This window comes from Bos grunniens, chromosome 9 (assembly GCF_055505025.1).
Source record: "Bos grunniens cultivar Pamir isolate PY7600 chromosome 9, Bosgru_T2T1.0, whole genome shotgun sequence".
Classification (NCBI taxonomy): domain Eukaryota; kingdom Metazoa; phylum Chordata; class Mammalia; order Artiodactyla; family Bovidae; genus Bos; species Bos grunniens.
In genome coordinates this window covers 33,928,509-33,951,576 of record NC_141173.1, presented here as the reverse complement: position 1 = coordinate 33,951,576, position 23,068 = coordinate 33,928,509, and the positions used below count along the sequence as shown (strand labels likewise).

Genomic DNA, 23,068 nt, shown 5'->3' with positions numbered 1-23,068 from the left:
AGAGAAGCTGTCAATCTGATGATATTTTTAAATTTCTTTAGGGACTTAGGAGGATTGGAGGGAAAAAAGGGAAATTTTAATCACCTTTATTTTTTTTTTTCATTTTAAATGATTTGAGTTAAATTTCAAAGATGAATCCTCGAGCTCACTTCTGGAGAGCTGCAGCTTTGCTTGATTAACTCTAATCTAAATACAATCAACCCTTCTTCTAAACCAGACACACACACATTTTCCCCACATAAATTTGCATGTACTAAATGTTCCTTTAACCACTTATTGAATGCTTAGTAAGACCTTTCCAGGGACTTAGAAATGCAAAAACGAACCCGAAACAGAATTAGGACAGTGATCAACTCTAGAGTAAATTTCGGAAGTAAATTTGGGAGCACAGAAGTGTGTCCCTGCTTAATCCCTCAGTCGTGTCGGACTCTCTGTGATCCCCATGAACTGTAGCCCGTCAGGCTCCTCTGTCCGTGGGATTTTCCAGGCAAGAATACTGGAGTAGGTTGCCATTCCCTTCTCCAGAGAATCTTCCCGACCCAGGATCAAGCTCGCGTCTCCTGAGAAAGTGCTAAAGAGCCAATAGAAAAGACTACACAATTAAGAGAGTGTGGGAAACATTCTGGAAGGAGAAGAGTTTATTTACAGAGGATTTGGGAGTTCGAGGGGCACAAAGGAACAGGTAAAGGTGAAATTCAGAGGTGAGGAGATAGGAACGGGGACAGACAGTTAGGTGGAAATGAGGGTAGGGTGAAGGATGGAGGATCCTAAGGCTTACATTTTGGATGACTAGGCTGTGTGACATGAAGAGAATTAACTGGTTCCAAGTTTTCAAAATTAATTACAAGTAAATGCTATTTTGGACATATCTGAACTTCAACAACTTTTTAAATATTTATGGGAATGCTATTAGGGTCAATTCTGCTCGCTACCCGGCTTCCCAGGTGGCGCAGTGGTGAAGAACCTGCTAATGCAGGAGACAAAAGAAATGCGGGTTCGATCCCTGGGTAGGGAAGGTCCCCTGGAGGAGGGCATGGCAACTCATTCCAGTATTCTTGCCTGGAGAATCCCATGGACAGAGGAGAATTGGGGGCTACAGTCCACAGGGTCACAAAGAGTTGGACAAAACTGAAGCGACTCAGCACGCACGCACGCACGCACTGCCCGTTACCAATTAGAAGGGAGAAATGTTGAAGGGAGAGAATGACAGGAAAAGAGTTCGTACATCAGGAAGTCAGAAAATGCATTTCTCTAATACCTGGGTATTGGAAAAGACCCTGATGCTGGGAAAGATTGAAGGCAGGAGGAGAAGGAACGACAGAGAATGAGACGGTTGGATGGCATCACCAATTCAATGGACTTGACTTTGAGCAAGCTCGGGGAGTTGATGATGGACAGGGAAACCTGGTGTGCTGCAGTCCATGGGGTCGCAGAGTCAGACATGAATGAGCGACTGAACTGAACTGAATACCTGGGTGGTGATCATTAGAGCTACTCTTTCGTAATATGTGAATATGATTTTACATTGTTTTCAAATTTTGGTTCTGTGCTCTTTTTTTCTAAGTAATATGGAAACTATTACACTTTAGGAATCATACTTTGTAATTCCTTTATTTACTCCCCCATACATCACTATATAGTACAGAATGTTACATGTTTTGTTATAGCTATCAGTTATAGCTATCACTTTTGGGGAGAAACTTTTAAAATCATCCTTCGTTATAACCTTATATTTAGCTACTTAATACATGTTTGTTGGAGCTACAAAACCAGAAGTAACTTGGACAGTGGAGGCTCAAGCGTTGCTATGGTCTATGAACCCATGGAAGGCCAGAGAACACATATCCTTTCCTGGCATGGAAACCAAATGAGTCTACATGAACATTCACTCCTGTTGCCCTGGGCTGCAAATATCCAGCACAAATGCTTACATCTCCTCTCCACCCCAAAGAGAGCATTCTCTGTGAAATAACAGAATATGCCAAGAACTGTCAAAGCCAACAGCCATAGATGTTAATGATTTTTCTTGATTTTTTCCCCCTGCAAGTCTAGCTTCAAAAGGCTTTAGAATAGCAGTGGAGTGTAGGTTTTCTTTTCTAGGTGACACTGTCAGCCTTAATGTGTGTCTTGTTGATGTGGAAAAGGAAAAAAAATCCAGACACTAAGTATTTTCTGTTATTTGCACATTTGCCTCTATATGTTTTACTTTGTGCGAAAACTGTTGTTAACACTTCATGATCTCCAGATCCCAGAAGGGATATTTTTAATGAACAGAGAAGCAAGCAATATGGTGCTGAGTGACGATTACTTAGCAATGATGTTCAGTTTTTTAAATGATTTTTAAACACAATTTAAAAATAGTTGTAGATTTACAGAAAAATTACATGGATAGTACTGAGTTCTCATACAATTTTTTCCCAGTTCTCCCTGCTATTAACATCTCACATACCAACATCTGAACCAATGTTGGTATATTATTATTATCTAAAGTACACGCTTTGTTCAGAATTCCTTAATTTTCCCTAATGTCCTGATTTATTCCAGGACCTCATTCAGGATACTGCATCACATTTAATCACCCTTTCTCCTTAGGCTACTTTTGCAGGTTGGGCATTTGTACCAAGTAATAGGAAGTAAGATGAATGAGCCCTTAGTGGGTGGATTTACATTAACTGAGCTAGACGGTGGGCTGTGTTCATGTTTGCTGTTGCTACAGGTGTCAGAGCCTTAACATTTCTTTAGTGTCCTTGTTCTTGTCTCCCTTCCTGACTTGAGGCTTCCCTAAGTCCTCGCCCTCAGAGATAGTCTGTGTCCCACAGCTCTTTCAGCTGCAATCAATCCACTGATACTAAATTGGAGCCCTGTGGGTGTTGTGATAAAACCTGGAAGTGAAATAGCATTCTATAATCTTATGATTAAATCTCAGTCTTTCAGTGTGCTGTGACTTTCCCAAATATTTCTCAATGGTGAAATTCTCCCATGCCAATCCTGCTTCCAACTCCCTTCTCTCACTGCGATATTGCCGATTTATTTCCCCGAAGCTCTGATCTCTAGAGTGTGCTTTTCCCCCTTTTGTCGAGTCCTTTCAACAAATACTTGTTTGGCATCTACTGTGTTCCAGGCACTGCTTTGTCACTGGGGAAATGATTTAATATTGAGAAAAAAGTTGATGTTGCAGGAGAAATTAAGGATACTATCTGGAATGATGTCCTCGATTAAGAGGTAAGAGGATGTAACTTAATTTACAAGTGGAGAGATTGACTTTACACAGGAGCTTGCACACTGGACGCTAGGAGCTTGTAACAGGAAGGAAGCAGTAATTTGGCCCAGATGCAAGTAGTTTGGTTGATTTGGCCTCATAACGGACTGAAGCCAGGAAAGCCATCAGAAACAGATAATTCCTTTCTCTTTCTCTGATTCTTGGGCATCGTGGTTTCTTGTAACTCTTCCTGTTTGCTTCATTCTCCATTCTCTTTGAAGTCTGATATGCAATCCTTAAGCAGGGCTATGATAGGAAAAGGCTCCACCATAATTCTTTCAGGTCATCAACCTAAGAGCTTAAAGCTGCTATTCGGTTTCAATTATAAACTTCTGGAAGAGAGAACCGCACCATTTTCCCATCTGAGGTCAGCAGTCTACCATGGTTTCAGTTATTTACAGTTGGCATTTTGCCCCACTGCTCACTTTGCAGGCACTGTGAAGACCCTCTCTCTGAGAAGCACATATAAGCAGGTTCTAAAAGGGGATGTGGAGTCTAGCTCTGTGTGTGTGTGTGTATCTGTGTGTGCACAGGTGGGCAGGGCGTGCATGTAAAACATCCAAAGTCAATCTGTATCTTTCATTTATCATCCTTAAAAATACCTATTGCTCTGCTCAAGTGCATTTAGAATCTCATTTTGGAATTAAGAACCCAAGGAAAAGGAAATTGTATTTTAAATTATGGCTTGAATTATTAATGCATAGTTTAAATTAGCATAGTTTAAGTTACTGGTGTGCATTCTCTTACTAAATTTAAATTCCTCACTTAAAATATTGTTGAATATTGTCAAGCAAATTCTACGGTGCAGGGCTGAACCATGGTCCTGTAGGTGCTGAAGCAATTCTTCTTCTGCTTCTAGTTCTTTCAGCATACCCCCCCAGCCCCCCAGTTTTTAAAAAGCTAGCTGTTCACCCCATATGGAATCTGTTGTTATGCTTGATGACCACTTAAGACAAAAATGAATGCTTCTTGGTCCTAACACTTGGTAACACTGGCTGAATTATTTAGACAGTTAGACACTCTTGGAATTATCCCCCCCAAAATCCTGTCCACTTGGAAAAAAAGCTAAATTCCATAAAAGTAAAATGCCACAGGAAAAAATTCTACTTTGGATTTATGAATATGAATATTTCCTTAATTATAAAATATTGTGATTTCACTATCTATCCAGAAAGAAATGTTTGATAAGTTTAGGAAATTGCTTTCATTTGGTAAGCGACTTAAATGCGAATAAAAGTGGAGAAATAGACAATATTTTTTCTGTGATGTTTTATTGGCACATGTGGCTTCCAACTGTCCCCTGGTATTGATCCACCCTTTTTTCCTTGGTGATAGAGTCTACAGTTTTTATCTAGGCACAGGCAAAAGAAATAAAGATTGCATTTTCTGGTCCTCACCTCTTGTAGCTGGATGTGACTATTAATAAGTTCCTGTATTAAACTTCCAGAAAATTTCCTTAAAAGGAGCAATTGTCCCCTTCTTTATCTCTTCTTTTTCCCCCACTGGCCAGAATTTGAATGTGATGGCCAAGCAGTAATATTGGGCCATGAAATGTGCTGTGTGTTAAGTTGCTTCAGTCATGTCCAACTCTGCAGCCCTATGGACTGTGGCCCACCAGGCTCCTCTGTCCATGGGATTCTCCAGGCAAGAATACTGGAGCGAACTGCTATGCTGTCCTCCAGGGGATCTTCCCAACCCAGGGATCAAACCCACATCTCCTTTGTCTCCAGCATCGGCAGGTGGGTTCTTTACCACTAGAGCTACCTGGAAAGCCTGAGTTCATGAAATATAAGCCACAAATTGAGGATGCAGAGCAGCAAAATCAAAGTAAAGGAGCATGGGTCCCTGACACTTCTGAGCTTTCTCACTTGCTCAGATCGCTTTGTTCCTACATTAGTTCTCTGTCGCCACAGTAATACTGAGTAACAAATGTTCACAAAACCTCAGCAGCATGCGATAATACCTATCTTTCACAGGTATATGGGATTCAGCTGGTCTGAGGCTGGGCCCCCTTCTGGGGGTCAGCAGAGGGTTGGCTGATCTAGGTTGGGTTCGAGTGGGGCAATTTTTGACTCAGCTCTGCTTGGTCTGCCTTTCATCCTCCACCAGGGCAGCTGGAGCACATCCTTAGCAAGTCATGATGGAGGCACGAAAGAGACAGTGAAACATGAGAGGTCCCTGAAGGTGTAAGCTTGGAACTGGAACACCAGCACTTCTGCCTCATACTATTGGCTGAAGTAAGTCATCAACAAACCCAGATTCAAGGGAGTGGATTCTACCTCTTTAGTGAGAGGAACAACAAGTTACAAAACAAAGGGGGTGACAGTGGGAAGAGTGGAGAATAGAGGCCACTTCTGCAATCTCTCACGTTTTAGACTTCTTTTATGCAAAAGAGCAAACTTCTGTCTTGTTGAAGCTTCTGTAACTTAGCTTCATTTTTTAAAAGATAGAATGCTTTATTGAGTATTTAAAATATCATTTTGAGATGAACAAAATTAGATAAAGATTAGATAAAAATTCCAAGCTGAAAGTCTGTCAATGGTAGTTTCGTTTTCATTGTAGGCAGCTGACCCTACTCTTCATTGATTTATTGAGTTCCCACTGGAATGTGAACTTCATGAGGGCAAAGATGTTTCTTTTTAAAATCACTGTTTATGTCCACAGAATGGAATAATAATAATGGAATAATGTTCCGTAGTAGACAGTCAATACTTTTTGATAGAATAGATAAATGATATGGCAATTAAGCTCAATATTTTAGGAAAGAACTCATCCGTAGAAAGAATGCAAGCATGAAAAGTGGTGACGAACAATTAAAAAAAAAAAACAACAGGATTATGAATAGCTTTAGAACTCATGGCTCAGACAGAAAAGAATCTGCCTGTAATGCAGGAAACCAGGTTTGATCCCTGGGTCGGGAAGATCCCCTTGAGAAAGGAATGGCTGCCCATTCCAATATTCTTGCCTGGAGAATTCCATGGACAGAGGAGCTTGGTGGATGACAGTAGGGGTAGCAAAGTGTTGGACATGACTGAGCAACTAACACTAGTTGACTAACTAGATTGCTATACAATAAATATTTTTTAAAATGTGGATGTATCTTAAAATAATTTCGTGACTGTAGCTGACAATATAATTGGGCTCATTCAGCTCCCATTCCAGTCACTTTTAACTGGACTTCTAGAAATATAAAGACTGTAAAGCTAAAATCCACATTCCACACTCTCTAGCCACCAGTGTCCCCAGGCTGCCTAGGTTTTATCACATTGACTCACCTACACTTGATTTGGAGAAAGCAGTGAGCACACGGGTTTGGGGAGGTGGCTGTGCACAGAGTGTGTCCTGAAAAGACTGATGGCAGAGGTGCCCGATTTTCTTGGGTCGGATATGGTGAAGTTTCTGACTTGGGGTCACAGGATTAGACTGGTGGGGGCAGTGCAGCTGTCTCCCCTTTAGTTCCAGTGCAGTCTTTCAACTTTTCTCCTGTTTGCTCTGTTCCTGGCTGTATGATATTTAAACCTAACACTTGGACACTCCAAGATATTCTGTACACTACATAATATTTCCTAAAAGAGCTTCCTTTTCACAAACCAAAAAAGAGGAGATTCAGTTGCCTGTATTTACTTTCAGAAATGACAGGAGATTTGATCAATTTTATTAGCACCACATTTGCTAGAGTGCCATTTTTATAGATCTTTAGTCAAAATGTTGTGGAAAGTTATTTTTGATTAAGGATAGAGGCTGAGCAACTTCATAAATAGGTATATTTTATAAACATATCTTTGATTTTTGTTTACTTTAAAAATATTTCTTAGTAGGAAAAAAGAGATGTTACAAAATGGACCATGATTAAAGAATCGAGAAGTAAAAATTATTAATATTTCAAATGTATTTTATGGTAATTCTTTTGTATATCCAGATAGCATGAAGGTCAAATTTTGTTTTAATTGTTTCTTTTTTCTATATGCCCTTTCCTGTATTCTTGAACAGATTTTTATCCCACATAGAATACTGATAAACTTGAAAATTTGGAAATAATGCATTTACTTTTGGTGACCTTTTTGATAATGTATCTATACAAGTAAAGTAAGCTGACTTTGTGAACACTTCTGTTTATTTTGGGAGAAAGAGATATAAATGACAGTATGGAATTGTAAGAAAAATAAGTAGAATTTACACATGTGAGCTTACACCTGGCTTTCTCAACCTCAGCACTGATGGCATTTTGGGTTTGGTAACTCTTTGTTGTGGAAGATGTCGTGTTCATTGTAGGATACTAGCAGCATCCTTGGCCTCTCCATACTAGATGCCAATAGCATAAACCTTCCCAAGTTGTGATGATCAAAAATGTCTCCAGGTGTTGCCAAATGTGCCCTGGGGACAAAATCACCACCCACCTCCCAGTAAGAGACACTGTGTTACACAAACATATAAAACATGGAAGCAACTTCTAGCGAAGTGCTTAATGATAGTCTTTCAAGATCTTGAAAAAGGGCTTCCCTGATTGGTAAAGAATTGGTAAAGAAGTTACCAATTGGTAACTTTACCAATTAAAGATTGGTAAAGAAGTTCAGTTGGTAAAGAATCCGCCTGCAATGCAGGAGACCTGAGTTTGATCCTTGGATTGGGAAGACCCCCTGGAGAAAGGAAAGGATACTCACTCCAGTATTCTAGCCTAGAGAATTCCATGGACTGTATAGCCCATGAGGTCACAAAGAGTTGGACATGACTGAGCGACTTTCACTTTCAAGATCTTGAAAAGCATCTTAATACATGAAATATGCACCATAGAAACACCTTAGTATCATTTCAAGGGCTTGTAATGATACAGATGCATCTTTTTCACTCTATTGCACTCATTATGTAAATTTTTTTTTCATATCAGATCCAAATGAGCAAGTTATCAACTTAATAAAGACAAAAAAGCCAGGCACAAATACAATGAAAAAACAGAAGAAAACAAAACTGGAAGCACCTAGCAATTACCTGGGATTCATTTTGTTGTTGTTTTCTGTGATTCATTTTTGAGCCTATGGTGTTTTTATTTTAATTCCTAAGGATATTTTAAACAGTTGGACTCTAGCCCTCGGGGTGAAATGAAAAATTGTTTCCTTCTTTTCCCAGCAGCTGAAAAGAAAAATGACTGTTTACCTGAGTTTCATTCTCAAACCAAGTTGGGTGGCCTTTGGGCTATATTGTCACTATAGTTTGCTTATATATTCTATGATCTTTGAAAGTGCTTCAGAGTTGCAGGAGCAGTTTTCAGACCCCAGAAATAATAATTAAGCTTGAAATACTCAGTAAAAACAAAAACTTTTTCTGACCCAACAAACATTTGTTTGAAGCACAACATCAAAAATTTTATGTTGGAATGAAAGTTTCAATATTTAGGACCCAGAGAGGCTTTTAAAGTATTATTCCAGAGTGACAAAGTAAAGATGTGATTACAAACATAGACATTTGGTTTATTTAGGTAATTAAATAAACTGCCTTACTTTAAAAAATAGCTAGAAATTCAAGAGATCCACATTTTTATTCTGCTACTGAAACAACCTAAGCCAGTGATTTTGAGAAGAGAGAGAGGAAACAAATAAAAAAAAATAACTCTCTGGTTCCACATATTTTTGCAGGTATCTTACTTATATTATTTCTTGTCACATAAAACTCCTCTCTGAGTCCTTCACCCTCAGATTAGCTTGTTGGATCTGGCCAAGGAATCTTAATTGAGATCCGTGCATGAGACTCAGAGAGGAGGTCCTGAGAATTCTATAATAATGCACACGCATGCATGTGTGCTAAGTCACTTCAGTTGTGTCTGACTCTTTGTGACCGCATGGACTGTAGCCTGCCAGTCTCCTCCATCTGTGGGATTTTCCAGGCCAGGATACTGGAGTGGGTTGCCATTTCCTCCTCCAGGGATCTTCCTGGCCCAGGAGTGGAACCTGTATCTCTTATGTCTCCTGCATTGGCAGATGGGTTTTTTACCACTGAGCTACCAGGGAAGCCCCAGAGGCATATGTGTGTGTGTGTGTTGCTGAGAAGTAAGGTAGGGTGATGAATAAAATATGAAGCATGAAATATTTTATTTTAGGATAAAATTATGTGGAGAAAGTGGGATTAAAATACAAGCTTAAGGGACTTCCCTGGTGGTCTAGTGGGTAAGACTCCTCAGTCTCAATGAAGGGGGCCCAGGTTGGATCCCAGGTCAGGGAACTAAATTCCACATGCTACAGCTAAATATCTTGTGTGCTGCAACTGAAACTGGGGACAGCTAAATAAATAAATATTTTTAAAAATACAAGTTTAAGAGGAAAGGGATTATGCACAATTTCCAGCTGTCAAAGAAGAGCTAGTTCATGTATGTGTCAATTTCGTCATATACCGCAATTCTGGTTTAAACACAAACTTGTTTGTATTATATTAACCTGTGGGTATTTTAACATTAATTTCTGTTTTATTGCTGTTACTTCCTTTTTCTTTGGGTTTAATTTGCTGTTGTTTTTCTACCTTCTTGGGAAAACATTTTAATCATTGTTTGTTTTTTTTCTTCTTTCACTTTGTATCTAACAAATTTCCTCAAAACTCTAGTTGATATCCATAAATATCCATCCATTTTGATATATAATATTTCATTATCTTTCAAAGATTTTTATGTCCAATATGTTGTTTTGAACATGGATTTTTCAGAAATACATTGTATAATGCATTTCCAACATTTGGGAGATTTTTTGTTATTGTTATCGATTTCTGGTTGAATTATAGTATCAAGCAAACATTCTGAGTGATTTCCATTATTTGACAAGGTTTTGACCTAATATATCGTCAGTATCGGCAAATGTTCCATGTGCATGTGAGAAAGACATGGGAGGTACAGTTTGACCTGACAAACTTGTCCTTTCCCAGCTCCCTCGCAACGTCCCTTCACAGGCTTTGACTTCATACATCTTCTGCTTCGTGGCTACTCCGGTCCTGACATCTGCTTCCTAGAGGAGGATATGCACTAACACAACCCGCTTACTCTCTACTGCCTTTTGTGCAATTGTTGCAATGTATTTATTTGCACATTTTTTTTAAATTGAAGTATGATTGACTTATAATATTGCTTGCACCTATTTTTTAAATCCTATAAGACATTATTGTTTTTTATAGTCAGTATCTATTTGTATTCATTTTCATTTTCATGCATTGGAGAAGGAAATGGCAACCCACTCCAGTGTTCTTGCCTGGAGAATCCCAGAGACGGGGGAGCCTGGTGGGCTGCCGTCTATGGGGTCGCACACAGTCGGACACGACTGAAGCGACTTAGCAGCAGCAGCATGCAGAAATTTACTTTTTAAAGAATTGGTCTTTATTTCTTCTTGCATTTTCATGGCCCTGAACTCCTAGGACTGGAATCATATTTTATTATGGCCTAAGAACCCCTTTGGTTTTTCCTTTAGTGCTGGTCTCTTGCTGAAAAATTTTTTACTTTATCATTCATTTGAAAATATTTTTGTTTGGGCTTCATTAAAAAAAATCTTTGCTAGCTATATAATGTGAGGTCTCTGCCAGCATTCATGAAACTATGGCAGACTAACTTGCTAGCTTGCAAATAGGGTACAACCTCAGACCACTCACAGTTCTTGGTTATTACTGCCTGCAATTATAATTTTATTTGCCTACTTGTATACATTATCCAGCTCCTCCTCTAGAATTTAAGTTTTATGAAGTCAGAGACTTGATTTCTTTTCACCCTGTATCTTCAGGAAGTAAAACAATCCTTGGCATATGGTAGACACTCAAAAAATTTGCTGACTGAATAAGAAAATAAATGAAAAAAAAAAGAAAAATGAAAATCTTTTCTTACACATATTACTAGCATAACGTTTCAAAAATCTATAGAGCCATTTTCCTCATCATAACCTAAAGGCAAACCAAATCTTATTTTATCAATGCTACCTAGATCATTTTTCTTCCTGACTCAAATGTTTCTTAAAGTCTCATCTCAGCATAATCATATTAGTCACCATTTCATCCAAAGCACATTGCTTACACATGTTCCTGTTGTAGGAGTTTTGGGCATTGTGGGTAACATACTTAAGAAGACAAATGGTGATACTATGAAATCTGGAGTAAATTGCTTCTCAGTCTAGTGCAGGCTTTACTCTTTACTTGCAGGGTATCCTTTAGCTAGTCACTTAACCTTCTACATCTCAGTTCCTTAATCTTTAAAATAGGGATAATGATAATGCCTAATTATACGGGAAGATCCCCCAGAGGAGGAATTGGCAACCCACTCCACTATTCTTGTGGGGAAAATCTCATGGACAGAGGAGCCCCGTGGGTTACAGCCTGTGGGGTCGCAAAGTGTCAGACACGACTGAGCACACACTCATTCAGCTCATAATGTTACTGCAATTGTAAACAGACACCGCACAGGTAAAATACTTCGTCGAGAATTGTGCCTATGTACACTTTGAATAAACGTGCACTGAGTTGTCTGTGGAATTTGGGTATGATTTTTCCTCCCCAGGGCCGACAGTGCTGGAGCGTTAGAACTCTGCCAACTTTGTTTGCAAGTTCTTTGCTCCACACTGAAGGAAATTACAAAGCCAGTGTACAATAACTGTTAAGCTCTGGGTTGGGCCACTAAACTTTCTCCCAGCTTTCTGTTTGGTGCAGGTGATCTTAGGTCCCTTCTCCAAGGTAAAAGATGAGCAGAAAAGCTGGGCAGATCTTTTGGAAATTCCAGGAAGTTAAAAGAAATGCATTTTGAGTTTTGAGTTGCATTTCTGTGTTTATGGTAGTTGACATTTTAATGAGTTTCCTTGGTCAGAATTTCTCCCCAAATGGTAGTCTCAAAGCTCAGTTTTATTAAAACGAGAGAATAACTGTTGTTGAAGTCTCTTTTCACGACAGGAAACTGAGACATTGTGTTGTTGTTGTTCAGTCACGAAGTTGTGTCTGACTCCTTGTGACCCCATGGACTGCAGCATCCCGGACCTTCACTATCTTCTGGAGTTTGCTCAGATCCATGTCCATTGACTCAGTGATGCCATCCAACCATCTCATCCTCTGCCACCCCTTCTTCATTTGCCTTCAATCTTTCTCAGCATCAGGGTCTTTTCCAGTGACTCAGCTCTTCGCATCAGGTAGCCAAAGTATTGGAGGTTCAGCTGCAGCATCAGTCCTTCCAATGAATATTCAGGCTTGATTTCCTTTAGGATTGACTGTTTTGATCTTCTTTTGCAGTCCAAGGGACTCTCAAGAGTCTTCTCCAGCACCATAATTCAAAAGCATCAATTCTCTGGCGCTCAGCCTTATTTATGGTCCGATTCTCACATCCATACGGACTATTGGAAAAACCACAGCTTTGACTATATGAACCTTTGTTGGCAAAGTGATGTCTCTGCTTTTTAATATGCTGTCTAGGTTGGTCATAGTGTTCTTTCCAAGGAGCAAGCATCTTTTAATTTTGTGACTGCAGTCACCATCTGCAGTGATTTTGGAGCCCAAGAAAAGAAAATCTGTCACTGCTTCCACTTTGTCCCCTTCTATTTGCCATGAAGTCATGGGACCAGTGGAGGAGGCAATGGCACCCCACTCCAGTACTCTTGCCTGGAAAATCCCATGGACGGAGGAGCCTGGTGGGCTGCAGTCCAAGGGGTCACTAAGAGTCGGACACGACTGAGTGACTTCACTTTCACTTTTCACTTTCATGCATTGGAGAAGGAAATGGCAACCCACTCCAGTGTTCTTGCCTAGAGAATCCCATGGATGGAGGAGCCTGGTGGGCTGCCGTCTATGGGGTTGCACAGAGTCGGACACAAATGAAGCGACTTAGCAGCAGTAGCAGCAGCAGCATGGGACCAGATGCTATAATCTTTGTGTTTTGAATGTTGAGTTTTAAGCCAGTTTTTTTCACTCTCCTCTTTTACCCTCATCAAGAGGCTCTTTAGTTCCTCTTTACTTTCTGCCTTTAGAGGAGTCATTGTGGCGAAATGACAAAAATATCATAATGAAGATGTAAATCCTGGCTGGAGAGATGTTCATGAATATATAGCCCAAGTTTAAACCTAAAGCCCTGTGCTGAATATGTGAAGTTATTATATAAGATATTTAAAAAATCATTATGTTACTAGATAGGAATGTAACTGTGTCATTCTGATATAACATTTTATTTTATTTATTTTAACTGCAGAGACTATCTGAGAAAAGCTTCTGACCAAGAGGAAATATTGAAAATGGAGAATGTTTCTTTTGTGAGGTGGCGCAAAGACTCAGATGCTTAGTTCCCAAATGCTGGCAGCCAGCAGCCATGCACATCCAAAGTCACAGTTCATCATGAACTCCACATCAACACCAGTGCAAAGGGTTGCTAAAAACTAGACTGAGAAGCTGGTGCTTATAGACAGAGCTCTAGAAATAGATGAATTTCAGAGGACAGAAACAGAAAAGGCTTGACATTCTCAGATGGTGTTATATTTACGAGTTGCTCTCGCAAATGAAATTGAAAGCTGGTGACAAAGCATTCACCAGAAAATAAGTAACAGAAACAGTCCCTTGGGCCTGTGATTGAGGATGGCATTTTGCTACATCATGCAGAAAACTTTCCTTAACTAAGGCTAAACTTAAGGAGTGTGAGACAGGATAAGTATAAACAGCAGCTTTACAGACACGAATGCCAAAGCAGAAATGGCATGGGGCACATTTTCTTCTAAGCACCTTATTATCATCGTATTATTATTATCAGTAACCCCGTGTTCATACTAGTTGCATGCACACAGCATGCATTCTGGTGTGTTTGGACCGTACTGATTTGCACAAGCACACATTGTTCCCATGACCCTGCCTGTTAGAGTTCACAGTCACTCTCACATGTGTCCTGGTTTGGGGATGATAAATTGTATGGTCATTCTGTGCGCAGTACATTATTAAGCATTTGGAGGCTAATCCAAGAAAAGCTGGTTCTTGGACTTAACGATACTTATTTTTCTCCTTTATGGGTGCAAAGAGTTCCCTGCCATGTTCTAGAAAAGCTGAGAGGGGTAGCATTGGGGGGGCACAGGAGTATCCAGTGCCTTGGCACTTGGAAGGCTTAATAATAGGTGAGTGAAAGAAAAAGAAAGTGTTAGTCGCTCGGTCATATTTGACTCTTTGCAACCCTGTGGACTGTAACCCACTAGCTCCTCTGTCCCTGGAGTTTCCCAGGGAAGAATACTGGAGTGGGTTACCATTCCCTTCTCCAGGGGATCATCCTGACCCAGGGATCAAACCAAGGTCTCCTGCATTGCAGGCAGATTCTCTACTGTCTGAGCCACCAGGGAAGACCCAATAGGTGGGTAAGTTGGTTGAATTAAATATTTAACTACCCCAGAGCCTCTTGGATTTAGGTAAATGCTACAACTCTGATGAAGATTCTGAGGAGTTTAAAGAACACCGCAGCCCAGTCAAAGAGAAGTTGTGTTCAGTCTTACCATATTGGAAAGCAACGATGGTGCAGTTTCTGGCTGGAAGGCTGGTTCCTACAGCACCAAAAATAGGACCAGTCCTTCCTTCATGCTGAGAGTGGGGAGTGAATGCATCTTTGTTTTTATCATGTTGAAAAGGTCCCAATCATGAACTTGTTAAACTTATAAAGCTACTACTTAAACCTGTTTATGGACTCAGCATCCCTTTGCCACTTATCAGGGCAAGTAACCAATCAGCTGGGTCCTGAGTAGAGTTTATTATTTGGAGATGTTTAAGTTCCCAGAGTATCACACTGAAAAGAAATAATTTGGGCTTATCCTTTTAAATGAGTAATCTAAATGCGTGCTTCTAAACTTCATGCAGGTGATGAGAAATTTCACCCAATTTACAGGCACCGATTTTGATTTCAGCTTCTTGTCATTCAGTCGCTCAGTCGTGTCTTGGTGACTCTTGGCGACTCCATGGGCTGCAGCACATCAGGCTTCCCTGTCTTTCACCATCCCCCACAGTTTGCTCAGACTCACGTCTATTGAATCAGTGATGCCATCCTTCTCATCCTCTGTCGCCACCTTCTCTTCCTGCCTTCGATCTTTCCCAGCATCAGGGTCCTTTCCAATGAGTCAGCTCGTTTCTTGAGGACAAATCATCTATTTGTCACTCAGTGTTGCCAGCCTGCTTTCCATGATATGTTTTTGGGCTAGTGAGCAGAGTTTTTCTCTCTCTGTTTAATGGACTGGGCTCTTCTTTCTGACTTTTATCTTTTAAGAAGGGAGATCAGTCCCCACTAAACACAGGGTTTGCAGCCTCAACCACAATCCTCGGCCAGACAGCAGATTCTGCCCTCTTACCTCATGTCTCCTGATGCTCCTCAGGACTGTTTAGCTTTTGTCACCCCTTCAATTTTCACTTTCTTCATTGTTTCTGGTATCTGTGGGCATCTTTATCTTACTTTGGAACTCTAGTAACTATAAGAAAAAATAGCTGATGTATTTTATCTAGCATTTTTATGTATGTGTGTGTATCTTCACATTAGCTTCATCCACTGTATTGAATAGAAATCCTGTCTATTCACAGCTAAGGAAACAAACACTAGAAAATTTGCAGGACCCAAGGTTACAGGGTGAGTTGGTAGGAGAATCCTGTGCATGCCCATCTCTGGTATTTCTGCTTTACTTTCCTGCTCTTGGGCTAACTGGAATTGTTTCCAAAAGTTTAAGCCTTTTCATATATGACTTCTTCTTTTCAAAAAGAAACTCAGTTCTAAAGACTTCCAGAGCTCTATACTGTGACCAACTGCCCTTGAAATGTTGCTGTCGAACCAATTGAGAACAGAAGATCCCATTAAACTTAGAATGGATTCTACTTCATTTCAGGCAACCTGAAGTATATTTAATTTGCCAGCCTAATTTTGGAACAGGATAGTTCTTGGCAAACACAAATACCTCTAAACCTGCAGAATATTAACTCAAATATTAGCCATATGCAAACTCATAAGTTTTCTGGAATTTACAAAGACAATATTTATAGCCCAGCTGCTCATGTGAAAAAATATTTAAAATGATTAGATTAAAATATCTAGATTTAGGGATGTAGGTCAAATTCTGGACTTTCTCTTGCTAAGGAAGAGGCTGATTTTGGCTCCCAATATATCACAATGGGAGTAAAATGTTTGTTTTATGGCTAAGAGTTTGGAAGAAGAAAATTACCAAAATGCTCTCTTCCCATTAGGTCTTCTTTATTCTTCCTTATTGCATAGTCTTTATAATAGTTGGTTGCATATTTGCGGTTGTCTCATTTCACGTAAAAAATAATACTAGTCAGCTGTTTACATAACTGAATACTCTCAGAATTGAAGCTCTTTACTGACAGACTGAATCACATAAAAGAAGTAAGTTAACTGTGGGATTAATTCTACTTTTTGTTGAGAGACAAGTAAAGACAAAATAAACACAAACCCAGGAGCCTTCTTTATTGTGTTGTAACTAAACTTTTCCATTGATGCCAGATTAATTTTAGTTATAAAATGTAGCTGATACTACATTGCTCATATTATTTTTAAGCAGAAGGAATGATTCTATAAAAAATGCAACCTAAATAATTCATCACTGTGATGTGAGAATCACTTAACTAGATTTCTCTGCTTAACTCTGACATCCATATTAATGATGTATTATGTTGATTAAAATTCAAGGATCAGTTATGGTTGGGTAAACCACAAATGTTATTTTTTAAGTCCAAATTCTCCAAATTTTTGTAGTAAATATTATGTGTAATGAATCTTTGGTATCTACTTGTGGACTGTTTCAAGTAAATAAATTAGAAGCATACCTGTGCATTTTGTGGGAAATTATTAAACCCTTTACAAATATAATCACTGGAAATATATTTCAACTGATTTATTCTAAGAACCAAAGTGTAGTGTCCAATGGTCATTTCTTATGAAACTAATCACATCCTACTGTGATTAATGCTAGCTGGAGATAAAAGAATTCATTGAATGTCAATATTTGTACAATCTAAACATTTTTACTCATCAACATAGTCTGGCAAATATTAAAGAAATTTTTATTTAACCTGATACAGTTAATTGTTCTCTTTATAGGAAAAGCTTAGAAATTATGAAAGAGAGAAAGCTCAGTGCAAGATTTTTGACTGTCATTGACTGTAATTTTTTTTTTGCCTTGTCTATGAAAGGAGAAAGAGATGTAAATTAAATGAAGTATTAATATATGTTCTTTATTACAAAGATTCTTACCCAGTAATCACTGAGAAATAATTTGGAGGCCCAAGAATTGTGAGCATTTGATAAATAAATATATTAAATTATCTCTGGAGTGTCTTGGAATTCCAGTGGTTCTCTTTACTTTGAGACTAAGGTGACTTAGGTCCATGGGTCTAATATTGAGAAAACAGAACCTTCACATCTGTTTTCATGCCTGCAGCAATTTACTGTTTTTTTTCCACATCTTTTCCAGAAAGAGCAAACCCTTATGCTGTACAACTGCTCTCTATTCTAACAGTAAGCTCTTTTCCGTTTTGATTACCTCTCACCTGCTTTCAGAGAAGGAAATTGCAACCCACTCCAGTACTCTTGCCTGGAAAATCCCATGGACGGAGGAGCCTGGTGGGCTGCAGTCCATAGGGTCGCTAAGGGTTGGGCATGACTGAAGCAACTTAACAGCAGCAACAGCAGCACCTGCTTTCAGAAATGTTTATGGCAGCTTATCAGAAAATAGGATTCATGCCCACAGTAGTCACCATCGGGAAAGGATCACTTTCCCTGTGGGGTTTCCCCTCCAGTGGGTCCATGTGCAGTACCTGAGATGCTGCTGAGCCGGCAGCATCTTGGTGCACAGGGCAGGTTGTACACACGCTACTGGGGCCTCGCACAGGCACCTGCTTTAGTGTCGTTCTGCAGACACAGAATGAAATGTCCTTCAAAATAAAGGAGCAAAGCATTTCCATTATTCTGTTTGACTAGTTGCCTTCTTTTGGTTTGCCCAAACACGTGTGTTTTCTCTAAGAAAAGAAGTAGCCATATGATCCTTTGATTAATCCTGTAAGCCCAGTTGGGCTTCGCTGAACAAAAAGCCTTTTCAAGAGGACAGTGGGAACATTTTTCATTGCTATTTCTGAGGAAAAAGAAAACTAACATAACATAACCTAATAGAGCGGTGGTTCTATAGCGTTAAAGGTCTACCTCTCTCTTTTACCCATTTCTTTCTGGAAGTTCTAAAAGCAGAATTTTTTTTACTCCTGGTGGGGAGAAAAAGATGTGGAGTGTGTGTATGTGTGTGTGTGTGTGTGTCTATGTGAAATAAGATGAAACAGTTAGATTATTGGAGGAATATTACACCTCTTCATTTTCTTTTCATCCTCCCCACTCCTCTTTCCCTTAACATGTCCCGCCAACTGACTGCTATCGACACTGAGCACGTTTCCATAACCATCTCATTAGGCAGCTCTTTTGTCAATCAACAGGTATTTAGTACTTGAAAAAAAATCCATTTGAAAAGATTTGACTTTTCCCTCTTAAAAATATCCCAATTATTTAAAAAATGATGATATTAGCAATTACAATTGCCCTCCCCCAACGGGATCCTGCCTATCTTCTCTACAGTAATAGTACTGATTTGACTGCTCTAATGAAGTGGTCCTCCCCCTGTCACTTAGTTAGGTAACTGATCATTGGCTTATCTACGTTTTCTAGATGTTCTTGGCAAGTAAACAATGGTAACATAGGAACTTGGCACTTTGACAAGATGATCAGACTCTTTGATACTGGTGAAACCCCAGAGGGGAGAAAGCTTGTTATATAGAAGTCTTTTGTGAAGTAAGTGGTGACTGGGAGTGAGGTATTTCAATAGATCTATGCTCAGTTACAGAGAAGGCAATGGCACCCCACTCTAGTACTCTTGCCTGGAAAATCCCATGGATGGAGGAGCCTGGTAGGCTGCAGTCCATGGGGTCACTAAGAGTCGGACACGACTGAACGACTTCACTTTCACTTTTCACTTTCATGCATTGGAGAAGGAAATGGCAACCCACTCCAGTATTCTTGCCTGGAGAATCCCATGGACGGGGGAGCCTGGTGGGCTGCCGTCTATGGGGTCGCACAGAGTTGGACATGACTGAAGTGACTTAGCAGTAGCAGCATGCTCAGTTATGACCTAGCAGCAGCAGCAGCAGCATGCTCAGTTATGGTATCTAGTGAACAGTAGCAGGGATGTTAAACACCCTGCAGAAAGTAGGATGGTCTTTTAAAAGGAAAAACTGTCCCATCTATTTGCCAAAAGTGCCCCTGGAGAAAAAACCTGGGTCTGGTGTATATTGTGAAATGAAGAAAGCCTTTAAGTCCTCTTGAGTTTTCCACCTAGCAGTTCTCCTCCGTGTCGTATGAAGCCCCTGTTACTCCCACTTATACCATGGACCACTACTCACCTTGCTTCTAGTCACTTTATGACACTCCTGGACACAGTCTGTTTCAGAGAATGTTACTCCTTCTCCCTGGAACCAAAGTGAAGACTGATCCGCCAGTGCCTCACTACTCCACACTTCCTCTATGTTATCTGATCCTATTGGGATTTGGCAAGACTAAAGAAAAAGATGTTGTAAATAGGAAAATGTTTAAAACTACACTAAATATGACTTTTTGTATAGTATAATGGGGAAAAAAGGACGAGTTAGTGATACTGCTAACCATTCTTAAGTCTGAGATGCCCCATTAGAACACTCTTTAAATCTTTGCCATGTGAATCCATCTTTCAGAAACTTTGTGCTATAACGATGAAGTAATTTTTCCCCAGGACTCATCACCTTCCTCAGTAGCATGTTTTCTGAGGTCTGGGTAAGTCTGTCTAGAATTATAACAAATATGTACACACACACATATACATATACATACTTATATGTATACATATCTATATGTATATAGTATAGTATAGTGATAGTGTAGTATATCTTTATATACTGTATATGTTATATACATTGTATATACTGAATATATGTACACTTATGTGTATACACATGTAACTTATTACTAAGTGTATATATATTTAGTCTATACAATGTATATAACATATACTAAGTATATATATGTGGTGTGTGTGTATGTATATGATACATACTAGAGGTTTAATCAAGGCTCATTGAATGGATGAATAAAGGAACGAATGAAAAATATCCCCTCTCCTCTATTCCTGCAGTGACTCTTTTTTCTTTTTTTGCAGTGACTCTTCAATTTTTCTTAAGATAGATTTGATTTCTGTCGCTTGAAGTTAATAATCCCAACTGAGAATTGGATGGTTTTTTGTTTTTTTTTAAGCCCTTATCTTTTAAGAAGAAGAAAGTGAAAGTGAAAGTGGCTCAGTCCAACTCTTTGCAATCCCATGGACTTCTCCAGGAATTCTCCAGGCCAGGATAATGGAGTGTGTAGCCTTTCCCTTCTCCAGGGGATCTTCCCAACCCAGGGATCAAACCCAGGTCTCCCACATGGCAGGTGGATTCTTTACCAGCTGAGCCACAAGGGAAGCCCATCTAAATTCGTTATCTTCAACTACAGAGTTTGTCAGTTATCCCTGGCTCAACTCTGCTCTTGAGCACTTCCTCAGACACAGTTGGATAATACTCCATTCCAATCCCTTTTCAGATGTTTAATGGGCTTTCTTCTACTGCAGCTCTGTTGAACAGACATGAGTCTTCTCCTTACTTTGTCTTCTGACTTTCTAACACTCTGAGTCAATCACATACGCAAGAACTGCAATCCCCATGCAGGCTGTCCTCAGCAATACCTGACACCCTTACCTTAGGACTTTATGAGAACTGATCGTCCACATATATCAAGCTCTGTATCCCTTCCTTCTCTGTGCCTGGTTGTTTTCTGGGAGTAACTATCCCTGAGTCACAATAGAAAGAGCTTCTGAGGGAGAGTGAGGTGGAGAAGAGATTGACTTCTCAAGAGGCATCACTTACAGGGCAGATGGGAAGTTGCCAGGTTTTCCGACTGATGTTTTTCTGACCCAGTGATTAAACAGTGGGGAGTAGTAAAGTTGTCTCACTCCCTATTATCATGTGGGTATCATACGGCTCCTCTGTATAGTTAGTTTGATCTGTTGTACACTTAGAGGAAATGCCTCTCAAATCTGAGCATCAACTGAGTATTGTTTTCGGGTTGCAGCCTCAGAAATCTACATATCCCTTTATGGTACTTTATAAATATTTTTGTGGAAATTTGGAGAGATCATGTTAGAACTGAAACTAAAAGGTCCAAGAATTATTCATATACAAGTTATATTTCAAGTGTTTTTAAGGGCTTTTTACCAAATATGACATATACTCAAGTATGAGTCCAACTATTACTAGTATTCATACATTTCAAAATTTGATAATGTGATTCTCTAATTCAGAGGCATAGTTTCCAGCTTTGCCTTTGACCATTGTCAGTATTGGAACTCTGGTTCCCCTATCTCCATTTCAAATCCTTCTAGTCCACAAGAAGGTGTTAAGAGTTTCTGTGGTATGTTGTCAAATCTGCCTGCTGCATTGAGGCTCTCTGTTTGCTGTCGGACCATTATTTCCAGTGATGGTGGTGGCCTTGACTTGACTTTCAGAGCTTGTCTGGAGCCTTACTGATGGCAGCCATGATTTCCTCATTGATGACTGCTCTTGGGCTTCCCTTCTGGCTCAGCTGGTAGAGAATCCGTCTGCAATGCGAGAGACCTGGGCTTGATCCCTGGGTTGGGAAGATCCCCTGGAGAAGAGAAAGGCTACCCAGATCTTAAAGTGCTTCTGTATTCATTTAGATTTAAGCTCTTTGAATGTGGGAAGCCTACAGACCACATGGACACTCTGGTGTCTGGTGCAGAGGTGACATCTGATGGCTGTTGGTTTATTGATTACCATGAAGGTGGAGGTTGTCATGTGGGAAGTGGCAGACTCGCAGATTGGGAAACTGATCTCAGCTTTACATGTCATTAGAAAACCACGCTATGAATGGAGAAAGACTTTCCATATGTTTCACATGTATTTATTACTATTTTCTATGTTTGTAGCCACTAATTCCTATGTGCTGTCTCATTTACTTTACTCTTTACTGCAGACATAATTATTACATTTTTCACTGACAGAAGAATTCAGGTTCAGAAGTGGTTATAAGGTCACAGTAAAGAGAACAACAATAACACTCATGAAATTCCAAGAATTTTAGGAATTGTGAGCCATGAAGACCAAATATATAAAAAATGTATTTCTTATAAATCACAATATCACAGCCATTCACTGAATTCGTGAAGGTATTTCAGGAGAAAGATATGGAATTCAGTTTAGTATTTTGGGTTCGAGATGTTTGTGGGATCAAAAAGTAAAGATAGTAGGCAGTAATCTATAGTAGTCAGAAGCTCTGGAGAAGGACTTTATTCTGAAAAATCATGTCAAAATGATTTGAAAGTCATTTCCTATCGATGATAATTGAAGCCATAAAAACATATGAGACTGCCTAAGGAGAGGTTGTGGAGCAACCAGTTACCAAATTATTTTAAGATATATGGCTATCATTGTGTGGGGGATGGCTTATAACTCAGAAAGCTTGTGATTTTGTAAGTAACCTCAAGGAAGAAGTCTAGAGACTGAGACTTGAGGAATTCTGACATTTGATGGCTGGGTATGGGAGAATGAGTTTATAGAAGAGACTAGAAAGGAGCTACTAGGCTAGAATTAAACCAGGAACATGTGTGTAATGATGGGATTCACTGGGAAGTCTAATTTTATACATAAAGAATTAGTATCATAAAAGGCTAAGGTGAGGACTAAAACCTGTGCTGAGTTTTACAACATGGAAATCATTGATAATCTCAGTGAAAG

General features: G+C 39.5%; 1 long non-coding RNA gene across 1 annotated transcript; it reads left to right on the top strand.

Moving 5' to 3' along the window:
* Nucleotides 1–4,774: 4,774 nt before the first annotated feature.
* On the top strand, nucleotides 4,775–9,900 carry LOC147365765 (uncharacterized). Its single transcript, XR_015132256.1, has 3 exons — nucleotides 4,775–4,998; nucleotides 5,369–5,496; nucleotides 8,145–9,900. It is a non-coding gene; the product is annotated as an uncharacterized LOC147365765 (long non-coding RNA).
* The last annotated feature ends 13,168 nt before the right edge of the window (nucleotides 9,901–23,068 follow it).